At 44.1% G+C, this 12,810-nt stretch overlaps 1 protein-coding gene and 1 long non-coding RNA gene across 18 annotated transcripts in view; one reads left to right on the forward strand and one right to left on the reverse strand.

Moving 5' to 3' along the window:
- The window catches only part of Bru3 (CUGBP Elav-like family member bruno 3), a 578,576-nt gene that overhangs the window by 241,201 nt on the left and 324,565 nt on the right, over window positions 1-12,810 (reverse strand). Inside the window, exon 1 of one of the 16 annotated variants that reach the window (XM_083058830.1) lies at window positions 5,080-5,770. The exons of 14 other annotated variants lie outside the window; for them this stretch is intronic. The gene's annotated coding sequence lies outside the window, so the exon portion shown is untranslated. Of the gene's footprint in view, window positions 1-5,079; window positions 5,771-12,810 lie in introns of those variants that run through there. One more of the 16 variants, XM_083058819.1, reaches the window with a different exon arrangement.
- LOC145949102 (uncharacterized) overlaps window positions 1-12,810 on the forward strand; it is a 61,280-nt gene that overhangs the window by 25,369 nt on the left and 23,101 nt on the right. The window contains exon 1 of one of the 2 annotated variants that reach the window (XR_014427545.1): window positions 9,309-9,701. The exons of the other annotated variant lie outside the window; for it this stretch is intronic. This is a non-coding gene — a long non-coding RNA (uncharacterized LOC145949102). Of the gene's footprint in view, window positions 1-9,308; window positions 9,702-12,810 lie in introns of those variants that run through there. 2 annotated transcript variants of the gene reach the window in all.

The raw sequence follows: 12,810 nt of genomic DNA on the forward strand, positions 1-12,810 counted from the left end.
TGCCCTCCCCCTTTACCTTACGCGTCGCCTGATTATTACCTCTTGTTACAGAATGAGAGATGGTGACTACAAACTAACTTTGATAACTTACATATCGGAGGTTGAACAGTTGCAGACGCGAGGGTGTATAACACTTACCTGAAACATAAAGACAGACATATGTTAGTTTATTGAATGACATTAATTTACATTACAGTGTAAAGCTAAAAGAATACATTAAGCAATTTGCTATTGTCAGTGACTGTCATATTTAGTAACTATACAGATATAGTTAGAAAACAGTCTGATTAAACTACAATTATAAATTGTTATGATTAATTGTATGATCAACATTTTCTATATTTATTCCGCGTATTTTATTTTTCATAAAACTGTATAGAATCTAAAAGAATATGTGCGACAATAACGAGATTGTTTCAGTCTTTTGCGTTTGGATTTATCTTTTGAATGACTTAATGAAAAAGATACGATGTATACAAACGACAGTTGTCAAACGCATTCGGATTGACGGAAAACTTTATAAGTTTATAAGTTTTGATGAGCACTAAAATGACCAAGATTCATATCTTGGAGTCACCTTCGAGTGGAAAGAACGTAGGCCATAAAGGGGAACCGTGAAATATCAATGCGTATGATAGAAGATTCTCTTTTTCTTTCTATCTCGGCAAACGCTTTTGCAAACTGATAGGACCGCGGGGAACAATCGAGCGTGAGCAACGATATTAGCAATAAAGGCGTAAACATGTTCGCTCGGTGTCTTCCTCTGGTGGTGTTTATGAGCGACGCGGTATCGAACCGAGTTCGATAATAAAAAGAACCTCGTATAACGCGGGTAGGAGGAATAACGGATTCGCGGACGATGAGGCGGACTCGCGATTCTATAAACTGAATCAGTTCTACTTTATGTGTAAATCGTTTCTCGTTGGAAACTCGGTGCATTTACAAGCTTCCGCGAATGCATCGCGTTCTAAAAAAATATATCGCATTGGTTATGTATCGACGGAAGCGTATGTACTACAAAGTATAGAGATCTCCTTCCGATTAAAGCTCTATCCGATTAGGGGGTGCATGTAGTGTGCGTGTCGGATATATTGAGTATCGAGGAGTACAGTGTTGCGAGCTCTCTCTCCGGTAAGCAGCACCTATAAAGGCACAACCATAACCGAGTATAATTCAGCTTGGTTCTAGTATCTATAGTGTCTATTCCATTCTCTCCGGCGCCGCATCGTACACGCTCCCTATATTCTCTGTCATAACGCATTCGCGTAATGCATTATATTTGACTGAGGCACCCTTTGCATATATAAGTTAGCATCTCCAAGTTATCGTGTTTCTTCGAATTTTTTAATAAATATCATAAAACATACTTTTATTAATCGTACTTTATATGTCATTACATTATTTTGATTAATTTACTTATGCAATTATAAATATTGTAATGTTGAATATTAATTTTAAACTACTTCAGATATTGCCAATCTATATAGATGAAAGTATATCATAATGGACGGATTTGATTAAAGCGAAACGTAAAATTAAATAATGCCGATTATCGAAATAATATGTTTATTTTAACAATTTATACGGAGATGTTCTTTGTGTGTATATGCGCGTATATGTCAGTTTAACACCACCAAAACATATTTCAGCGCAAACGTGCATTTTATGCTCCCCATTCTCTTTCTCTCCCATGCTGAAGAAACAACGACAGCGAGTTTCATTTATCTTGCTCGGAATCGCGTTGCATCTCGACAAATGCAACACCGCTGGGAGAATGCACCGCTGGATAAACTTTCGAAGGTATAACGCTGGGATGGGACAAACGCGCCGGGAGGGAACAGAAACGCCGGACGAGGGAGTTTTATGTGCGCGATCAAAAAAGAGAGAGTTGCCGGCGACCGGAGCCGAGGAAACCGAGGAAATTGAAAATTCGCCGGTGGTTTGAAGGATCTGCTCTCTGTATCGGCGCGCCGCATCCCTGCCTGGATGCGGCGCATAATTTCGGGAAGAATATAAATCGGAATGAGCCCTATATGTCAGTACGAGGCTTACGTCGGACATCCAAGACACATCCAGGGAGAAATATAAAATGACAGTCTAAGAAAAAAATAAAATGCCGATTATACATATACATACATTTTAAAAATCGTTTTAAGCGACAAGCGGTGCAGAACCATCCCTCAACGTGCGTAAAGGCGTACGTGTACCTATATACGTGTCGCGCCGCCAAGGTCCTTTCAACGTAAATCTTTCCTTCCCCTCGCGTCAATCGAGGAAGGACGCAAGACGGAAATTACGGGACGCCGTTGCACGCGACGCGCCAAGTCGATAGGTATTTCCACGTCGGCGAAAAATACGTTACAAATCCAACTTTAACCTCCTCGGGATTCCGGTCACGTAGCCTCGTCCAAAGATATATATCGTATATCGCGCGCGGCGCGTCGTTCCTTCTTCACGTATCCCACTTTCCAACCTCATTCTACATTCTTTGGTCCGCCCTCGAAGCTAATGTCACACGCCCGCTGAAAACTTATACGAAGGTCCCCTTCTCTTTTCCCTTAAACCGCATTTAATAAATTTACCGCGAGCGTTATCGACAAATATCTTCACTAGGAACTGCACTAGGATCGCATCGCTATGCGCGGTATTTCTAGAAAGGATAATTTATTGTATCGCGATAGATAGTTATATTGGGAAAGAAATCTCGCACAAGAGAAAGAAATCATTTTTTTTTTCCACGAATACACTATTATAATAGGATTAATGTTAAAGGTTGTATAATATTGCAAAAAGGTTCAGGCAGCTTTTTGTATAGCACGAGAACCGCGTAATGTATATTTTGTACGTGTGGATTACAGGTATCTCTGTGAGTAAAGTTTCACGGACCGTGGTGTCGTCTTTCTTTGTTACTTTGTGCGTGGATATCTGCGTAAAAAAATTTATTTGTTGGAAATGGCGTAGCGCGGCGGCATTTACTTTGGTAATAAATATACCTTTCGATAAAAAAAAAATATATATAGAGAATATGGAAAAGGTTCTCTTTGAAACCTAATTCCTCTGTACGTGAAGCTCACTGTGACTATACGCTAACTGTGAATATACGCTATACCGAGCACAAAAAGGATAAGTGCGGTTATTCAGAATCAGATATTTTTAAAAATAACACGATTTTATTTGACAATAAAATAAGTTTTGCATATGTCGTTGACATTATTACAAAGCAAGCACATTTACGCACATTTGCCATTAAGAGTATCCGATATATCGGATTCGGGAGAAAAAGAATTTATTTTTGAAAATTTTGTATATTGTAAAAGTGTTCTTATCGTGTAATGAAAATGGGGTTAATTTCTGCTTTTAATTACAATAAATTTTAAATAGAATATAAAAAACAATTTATTAACTACCAAATATCTAGTAGATATTTTAACATTGATTGTATTTTTTATACTTTTTTATAGACGAGATGATATAATTATTAATATAATCATAATTATATCATCAAAGCGATAAAATTACGTCGAAAATAAACTAATGTTTTTCTATAAGAATTGATTTTTACATAATGTAGGAATCCTTTATATGTGAAGAAAGAATAGTTAATTTTAATTTAATCTTAATTAAATACTTTATTATTGCTGACTGAAATATTAAATTTATAAATATCACTATGTGATACTTTCTCAAATACTATGTCCAAAATGCATTAATTTGTCAAGGAAGGCATCATTTTAAACTATGACATTCGTATTCAAAGAACTTAATGGGTACGCGAATATGCACGAGAGAGATTCTCGCGTCTCCCTATGAAATTATTAATATATTCAAAACAGATATTGAACAAACGAATTCTACGCTATGCAAATGTATTCCAGAAGGCGATGGTAAATTTTCCATTTGCACAAGAATTACGATAGATGACCTAGATATTTGTGTTACCTATCTATCGTTTTGCTCTTTATTATGACCTCGTTTAACGATCGGCTTTCTTAAGTAGTTTCAGTAAAATTGATTTTATCGTATGAAAAAGAAAAGTAATGACAAAACCAATTAGGTGGTTTTGTTATGAATAAATCAATTTGTTCCTGATGCGATTAATATTACTCTGAATATTATTATGTATACATATATGCACATGTGTGCGTGTGTGTATAATATACGTACTGCTAATGTCTAACTAGTTACAGATATTGCGAGATAGTGTGCTATACTTTTCTGTAAGCGTTATATGTATATGCAGAGTGTATATTAAAAATTTATAATTGGAGCAATGTCATTCCTTGCAAATAATTTTTGCATAAATAACTGGAAGCGTTTACTTGCATCGACGCTCTAATGAAAATAAATATAAAGTTTTAAATATAGAAGTTTTTCGATAAACAACTTGCTCGCGAGAGTAAACTTTGTAAAGCGAAGCAGAAAGAAATTCGAGAAGGTAAACGTAACCCCATCTCGTTTCTCTAAACTCTCTCTCTATTACCGCGGATATCGTGTTCGCGAATTGATCCGTGCAGATCCACGTGTTCTCATTGACGGATAGAGTCGGGTCAATTAAGCCCGACGACGCATCCTCCGCATCTCGCTATTTACTCCGAAATTCCGGGCGCACTTGGAAATGTCGACGCTGCGTCCTCGCGCGACCCGGACACCCTCATTCTCCCAGCAACGTTAACCCCGGCTTGCTCGTTAACGGCGACGCAATTTCGTAACCTAGTCGCGCAATAATATATCCTTAAGCTCGCGCGATTACCGGCTTCGAGAGTCTCATTCACGGCGGCGGCAACAGGTTACCAGCACGCGCCGCTCGCGGACTTGTCGACTCGAGTCTCGACCACGGCCGTATCGTGCCCTGTGTGCGTGTGCTGCGCATTCGATCGTCGCGTGTCCCTCTTTCACCCTCGTTCTCACCATCCCTATCTTTCTCTCTCTCTCTCTCTCTCTCTCTCTCTCACTCTCACTCTCACTCTTTCTCTCTTTCGTTCTCTAACTCTCTATCTCTCCATGCTGACCACCCACAACCCCATCCCTAACGACGCGCGCGCGATCTCATAACTCGATAATATGATACTTTGATCTGACCTATGATCCATAGACAGTTCTCCGAATAGAGCGTTGCGATGCTGCGGCCTAGAACGTGTGATGCTGCTGCGTCCACCCGGAGTGTCCCGCGTCGCACCCCCGCCGTAACGACAGGGCACGTGTGTCGCCGGTGCCGTGTGTCGATGGCGGCGATCGCTAGGCTGCTTCCCTAAGTGTCACCGATGAGCCGCCCGCGCACCTGCGCGCGTGCCGTACGCATACGCGTATAGCGCGTATCCGTACTCCACCCTCCGCGCTACCCGGCTTCTCGGTCTTGTTTCAGATCTCTCGGGATAACGTGGATAACGCGCGCTGCGAAGGGTCGAGCGCGATTCTATCGCCCGGTAATACTCTTTCCGGACTTCCGGCTGAGTTTCCCTCCCTTTTTACACGTCGTCGATTACTTTCTGTCTCTGTTTCTGTAAGTCTCTCGCACAAGGGTAGTATTGTCCGTCTCACCGCGACGGAGAGAGATGATATACAATTAAACAGGCGGCACCCTAAGGGGGTCGCACGCGCTCGACGAAGCCGCGCGAGATTGCGCCTCGCCGATGATTTACGGTACGAGGGGCGCACGAATAAGGCTTCCTCTCGCTCGCAGGCTCTTAAAACGCGGTGCAGAGAAACACACGCAGCGCGCGGCGTGGCGTAGCGTGGCGGCGAGTCGGATGGCTGACTGGTGGAGAGCCGACGACTCTCGGTCGGTCTCGGCTCTCGGTCGTGGCCGTGGGGATCGCTGCTAGCTGGTAACGCGCGCGGGAGGGTGCGCTCGACGGAGGGCGAGGGGTACTAGGAGGGTTGGTTGCTGGAAACCTGGTGGTAGGGTAGCGGTGGCGATGGTGAACGGGGGGTTTCGTACGACCGCCACCGCCGCCGCCGCCGTCGAGAGAACGGAAGGGCGAGACGGTGGTGCGAGAGAGACTGGCGACGCTGGCTGACGAGAGAAGGGAAGAGAGAAGATCGCGGGGCTGGTTACCGCGTGGGGTTGCGTGAGAGAGAGTACGGACTATCTGCGAGATACGTTCGAAAGGGAGACAGGGTGATCGAAGTGACTCGAGGAGGGAAGGGAGGGAGAGAGGGTGCTCACCCGACGTGTAGTGAAGTAGCAACAGGCGGCAGCCGTCCTCTCTCTTCTTCACTAGTACCGGCGAGAGAACCGCGCGCTACGTTCCTCGTCGACGGCTGGCGCCGCTGCCGTCGACGCTCTGACGTCACGGCGTCGTGACGTAGGCGTGGTCACGGATGCGCACTAACACCTCGCCTGTCACCGTTGTCATAGTGACTGCTTCGCCGATGCTCCGCGTTTCGCTGCCGCCGTTGCGTTTCACCCCGCGCTTTCTGTACTCACCCCTACTACCCGTGCGCCGAGCACAACCACCCACCACCGTTCTCCGCAATCTCCCTTGCTCCTCCACACCCGTCTCTCGTTCTCCCCGTGCGAGTGGCGCTCTTCGCCTACGTCCGATATACGCCGACGGCGTATACAGGCTGCGGGGATGAGAGAGTGACGAGGACAGGAGAAACGAGACAGAGGATCGCGAAGGGTGGAAAAGCGAAAGAGACGGTACAAGGGGTAAAACGCAAGGAGGGAAAGTGAGCGGTATACGCGTGTTGGTGTATATACGTGCGTTGTCACGGTAACCGTGCCTCAAAACAAGCCTGCGCGTTTTTCAATTCGAATGCACTCCCTGGGACAAGATGAGGTTATAATGAAGTCCCTGCCCCCTTCCCCCTTTTTTTCTCTCTCTTTCTCTCGCCTGTTCGCTTGTCCGCCACTTGCCTCGTCGTTGCGTAACGCACGCCGTGTCGTGTCTCACTGTGTGCTTTCTGTCAATCCTAGTACCCATCATTGAAAGAAAGGGAAAAGGTAGAGCGCGAACGAGTCAAGATTTTATTATATGCATCCCTTATTGATAATGCGACACTCTCGCTTATAAAGGAAATTCTCTGCGAGCACTTTGATCTCTCCTCCGATGAGAGGGCTTATTCAAATTCCGTCTCTAATTTTTGCTTTCCAAAAGGAATCAGCAACTGATCAAAACTGAATAATTTCCTTCGGGATCAATTTCGCGCGCATCTGGATATATCAAATCGAAACAAGCTACATGATCAGTGGTAGTTATCGTTGGATCGCGTATTGATTGCGGCAATTTTGTACGGTACGACGGTTATTATGCGTTGGCAACGCGCGCATCACGGCTTACGCATTATGAACATCGACACGATCAAGTTCCGAGTAAAGCGTCTGTCCTATGGCTTGATCCAAACTCAGCCATTAGGCATACCGTGGCGTTATATGTATCTGGGACTAATGAGATTTCCATGTACGGTGGATGAATTGCTTTGGATGCATTCGCATACACGACGGACCGTTTCTGTATGTCGATGACGTACGCTTCTCTCAATCCACGAGAGAGTGCGGAGACAAATCTTATTAATGGACTTGTCATTTTTTATGGGGTGCACGCGACATCAAAATTACACATGTTAATTATCACGAAAATAAGTAACCTTAAAATGAAAAGAAATTACATTTTTAATGTTTCTTTTTATTTAAAAAATGTTCAAATGCATTGCAGATACAGTTACGATATTGAGGCAACGCTAGTTAATTGCGAAATTCTCTTCTTCTCAAAATAAATTCTTTCCGCAAATGGAAAAACGAAGCAATTTACGTCGATAAAGAAACAGAAAGATTACAGAAAAGGATTTCTCCTTCCTTGAGGATTGGAATTCTACCCTTGGCATAAATAGGTTCTTAATTATCTTTAATTCGCACCAAATCGAGCTTGCAGACGTGACGAGCAGCGCGACGCACGGTGTCATTAACGAAATAATGGGAATTAATTTTGATTAGTGCTTCGTTTCGGCGAATCAATCGCGCTCTCGGGAAAGCGATTCAATTCCGCCATTATGGATTCCAATGAACAAGCCGCGTACATGCAATAATTTAATTCCGAAACCCAGTCTTTGTGACAGAATCCGCACGCGTATTCGAAATCAACGCTACCAGAGATACAAGCGAGAGAGTGAAGGATTTTCCATAACTTCACACAACAATTGTCCTCGTATTAAACTAGGAATCATCCCTTAATATGTCAGATGTGGAAACAAGGACAAGGACGATTAAAAAAAAATAATCGATTGTATTTGTTGTTATAAACACTCTCTATTCTCGTGATTTTTTAATAAGATTATTTATACTAAGAAAAAGCAGTTACACGTAAATGAAATGCGATTAAATATAATGATTCTCTCCGAATCAATAATTAAACTACTGTAAAATATTGAAACGGGATTAATTGAGAAATATAAAATAATCTGATGAAATATTAAGCGAAAGAAGAAAAAAAAGAGAAATAAAAAAAATATAAATATTACTATTTACATCAGTTGCGTTGCATATATAAATTAAACATTTAATTGCTTGTTTTGAAATCGCTTTTGATCCTCTCGCATTTTATGCTGGCGAAATTATATTTCGAAAGTATTAGAATACTTCCCACTCGCGCTGCTCGGTCGAGTGAGTATTTCCTGCGTTAATAGGATCCCATGGCAACAGAGATGAGTATTCCTCGGTATGCTTCCAGCTCGCTCTTCACCACCCTTCGAGCCCCTTGTCTCTCTTACCCTCGACCTAATTATGTTTATGCCACGTGACCTCCTTCTCTCTAAGGGACGATAGGCGGGGGACATACCTTGTCGGGCTCGCGCGTCCACAAATTACGTTACAAAGGAACCCTAATTGGTTGCATAATTGTAACATTAGTCGAGCAAGCTCGCAGTAAAAATGTCTATTAAATTAAGAGCTCTAAGATGCGGCTGCGCGTTAGTTGCACGTAAAGCGAGACTGACTACACACACGACACTTACTTCTCTTTACTCTATATATTAACGGATTTTCAGCGATTCTTTCGATCGGCATCGAAAGGAAAAGTAGAGAAAGGTAAAATTATTCAGAATAATGCGTTAACAATTTTTTTGTACATAAAGCGAGCAAGAGACGCTAGTGTGCAATAAAAATTTATAAAAGAATCTCTAATTAATAGATTAAAACGATTAAATCCGAAATTTCAATTTGACTTCAAGAAGTCTGTTTGCAAAAATATTTATTCTAATATCTCTCATATAGGAAGAAAGAAAGAGAGAGAGAGGTAGAGAGAGAAAGCAATTACGATGTAACGATTGCCGACGTGCTCGCTTGTGTATATCTGCGCGTAATACGAAAACAGACCCTTCTCGCGGGCTTCTCGCGGAATAGAGCCCTCGTACTTCTCAAAGCGGTTTCATAACGCAGAAAAAGCGGGAAAATACACGATTGCGCGTACATGAAATTGAGTTTAAAAATGTTTGATGTTGATTGTAGGTAATTCAATCAGAGTGTAGCGAGTAATGAGACGGAAGCGGGGCTAAAATCCAGCTCTCGCTCGGGCAAATGTTCGTTCGCCCTTCGTCCTTCCCTCCGCGCCCCAATCCAGCTATCGTCGACCCTTCCGCGTGCTCTCCTCCCTCTCTTTCCATCTCTCCCTCGATTCCCGACTTTCCACTCTCAAGTTCATTCTGTGAATATGAATTAAGTTGATACGATTTGGAGCATCCAGCGCACGCGGATGCAAGAACAGGTAAGCAAGAACCATTATATCGAGGTAAATTCTCCGGTAGTGGTTTGTCTGAAACGGATCAGGGTGCACCGTACCGGAAAGAAGGAAGCTATATTCCAAAACTACTAAGCAGTCTATCTCATCGGTGATCGCGATCCGTATAAAAGCGGCGTGTTGTTATGTGCGCGATATGAGAATTTTTTTTTTCTTTTTTTTTTTTTACTTTTCTAAAGCAAACAAGAGAGCAATCTCTATTAGCAAGAGGATTTTTTTTTTCGCGAATGCGCGATATTTGGCGCGATCGATACGAAGATTGAATTGTCACGCGGCGTTTCTGTCGTTTCGTTGGTATTTATATCGCGCAGAGAGTTAAACGAGAGCAATTTTAAATCTAAGTTGCGCACATCCGGCGTCTGGCTAAAAACATTTCACGCGCTTCAACGCTCGTATTTTCCATAGGTGCGGAATTATTTTCGCGTTCTCGCGTTCTCGTACTTTGGCAAGCGCGGGTGCGGGGATAAAATTAAAAACAAAAAAAAACGACGGAAAGCCGACCTTTCTCGCAGTTTTCCTCGTGTCACCAGGCATTGTTTTTCGTAACTGAAACTCCGCGGCGGTGGTGAGGTAACGCCACGCAGATGTAGACAGGCCTCCTATCCTCGACAGGTGAGGGAACCGCGCGGCTGTCGCGGTTGTTTAAGGATGGAAACGCGCTGCTGGGAAATACCCGAGCGATCCTCGCGCAGTTTCGCGGTAACGCCGTAACATTGTTTCATATGGACGCATTGTTTACGACTCCATACGCGAAGCAATAAAGGGGTAGTCCCCTCCGATACGCATATGTATCCGCCTCGCCATTTAGAACCTACCGGACTCGTTCGTGCGCGACACTGTTACAACTGTGCGGCGCGACGACCGCCACAATCGCTTCTCTACGATGTGTCCTCTCTCTCTCCCTCTCTTTATCTCTCTCTTGTTGTCGCGAATACAGGCCAATCGCGGATACCGAGAGGATACCAGACGAAAATCGACGCGAATATCCGCCTAGCTGAATCGCTTTCGGTTTTCATACGGTGCGAAGTTTTACAGACTCGAAGACAGCGTCGAATATGCATTTTATGATCCGCATAAAGCGCATTCGCGCCATACACGCGGATCGATCCATCTTCGCTTTGTCAGAGTTTACGCGTGCTTGTGGAAGTAATATCTATTTCTACCTCGGCGACATTTCAAGATGATGTTATTAATTGAGCTCGCGGGCAAAAATGTAGACGGTATATACATTGTCTGTTCTAAAAACTATTAACACGAAAACTAATTAGCTCCTGTTAGCATAACGATCGTAATGGAATTTTTTTTATGAGTGTGACGACGCCGTCGTGACTTCTCGCGAACGCGAAATTCGGTGTGGCAAGTATAAATCCCAATACATAGCGTGTCGAACACGCCGATATCGAGTGTCAGCCCCGCCGACGCGGAAGAAACTGTAGCGTCATCGTCGAAAATTAATGAACCCTTCCGTCGTCCGTGAGATGTCGAACGGGCGTTGCGAAAATGGCGCATTCCGTTCCTGATGACTGACGGACGTGCAATCACGGGAATGACAGCTGACTCGCACGCCCGGTCGGATATTCCCGCATTTTTCTCTCCCCAGGAATTTTAATTTTTCCGGATCGAGCCGAGGTTTTCGAAATCGAGCATCGGCAGGCCGAGTTCCACCTTTTGCAGAGATAACCGATATCTCCGAGATTTTCAACCCCTTGTCTGCAGTACAATCGGACGATGACACTGTACCTTCTAACGGGCGTGCTTCGACCTTCTTTACGAACGTTTGGCTTCTTACACTTTCCAACTTGTCTCTTTAACAATTGACACTTGCCTGTCCGTTCCTTTCGCGTTTCTCATCTTTTTCTTTCTTCTTTTTTCCCTTCGTCCGCCTTCATCTTTTTTCATCGTCTATCCGGTTCGTTACCGGATATAGCACGATTGGAAATATAGTAGGTGCATCGAGAAAACCGTCCGTTATATACGATCGTCTCGAATTTCAATTTTTAGGTGGACAGAATGTCTGCGTTATTGGTACTCAAGACATTCGCGGTTGATCGTCTCGCGAGATGGTACGGGACGCTTTTGTGCAGCTGTTCGCGTTGTAAACTCACGAGGTCGCGAGCGATCGTTCGCTCGCACCCATAAATCAGCAATCGATCGTCGCGCGAGTCGTCGCGATAATCGTGGTATAAAAATTGAAGAATTTTACAAGTTTAAGGGACGGTTACGAGCACAAGCGGGTGATCGGATAGGACATTCGCCGGGAATCGTTCTCTCGCATCGGTGATGGCGAATGATTAAAATTTATTCCTATCAGGGAAACTTTATCAGGGAAGCGCGGGAACGATCCCGGATATAACGATCCGCCGTTTTATCGCTACACCGTGCTTGAACTTGGAGTACCGATCGTTTCGTAATCTATCGGGACATTAGCCCTTGGATCGAAGTCCCAGTTTCTCGGCGACTTTTCATTCGTTGCCAAGAGTGGTCGTTGAATCGAGTCTTATCGCGCGTTTCGCGGTTCACGCAAACGAGTCTGGAGAACAAGAGTATTTTTTCCTTAAATCGCTATCGTGGTTTCGAATCGTTTTCCTGTCTGCCACGAAACCGGACGGAAAGTGGAAGAGCAGGACAAGGCGGCGCGGCGGAGAGAAGAGAGGGAACGAGAGGCCTGGTCGTTATTCCGGTACGGCTGAACTTAATTCTGTAACTCGATCGGCCACACCGGATGAAACGTACCGCCGGTCCTTCCCGGTAAACCCCATTACCTTTTCGAACGACCGCGGATGCTCGTCAGAGCTGAGTTACGAGAGACAAGATCGAGATAGGATGAAGAAAAAGGGGTGGGGGAGAAAAAGAGAGAAGGCTACAAGTAGAACGGACGGAAGAAGAGGAGGACGCAAAGAAATACAGGAACGATAGAGGGTACGAGTACCGAGCCGAAGAGAGAAGGAAAGTAGTTACCTTGAAACAGACCTGCTTGCCGAGAAAGGAATGGCACGGACCGCGGAAAATGAAATCCCCTTCGGTATCTTACCCGGTATATAAGAGAGAGGTTCGCCTCGTCTACGGCACGACATTG

Source organism: Prenolepis imparis, unplaced genomic scaffold (assembly GCF_030444845.1).
Source record: "Prenolepis imparis isolate NDT839.2.m4 unplaced genomic scaffold, iyPreImpa1.0 SCAF_2, whole genome shotgun sequence".
Classification (NCBI taxonomy): Eukaryota; Metazoa; Arthropoda; class Insecta; order Hymenoptera; family Formicidae; genus Prenolepis; species Prenolepis imparis.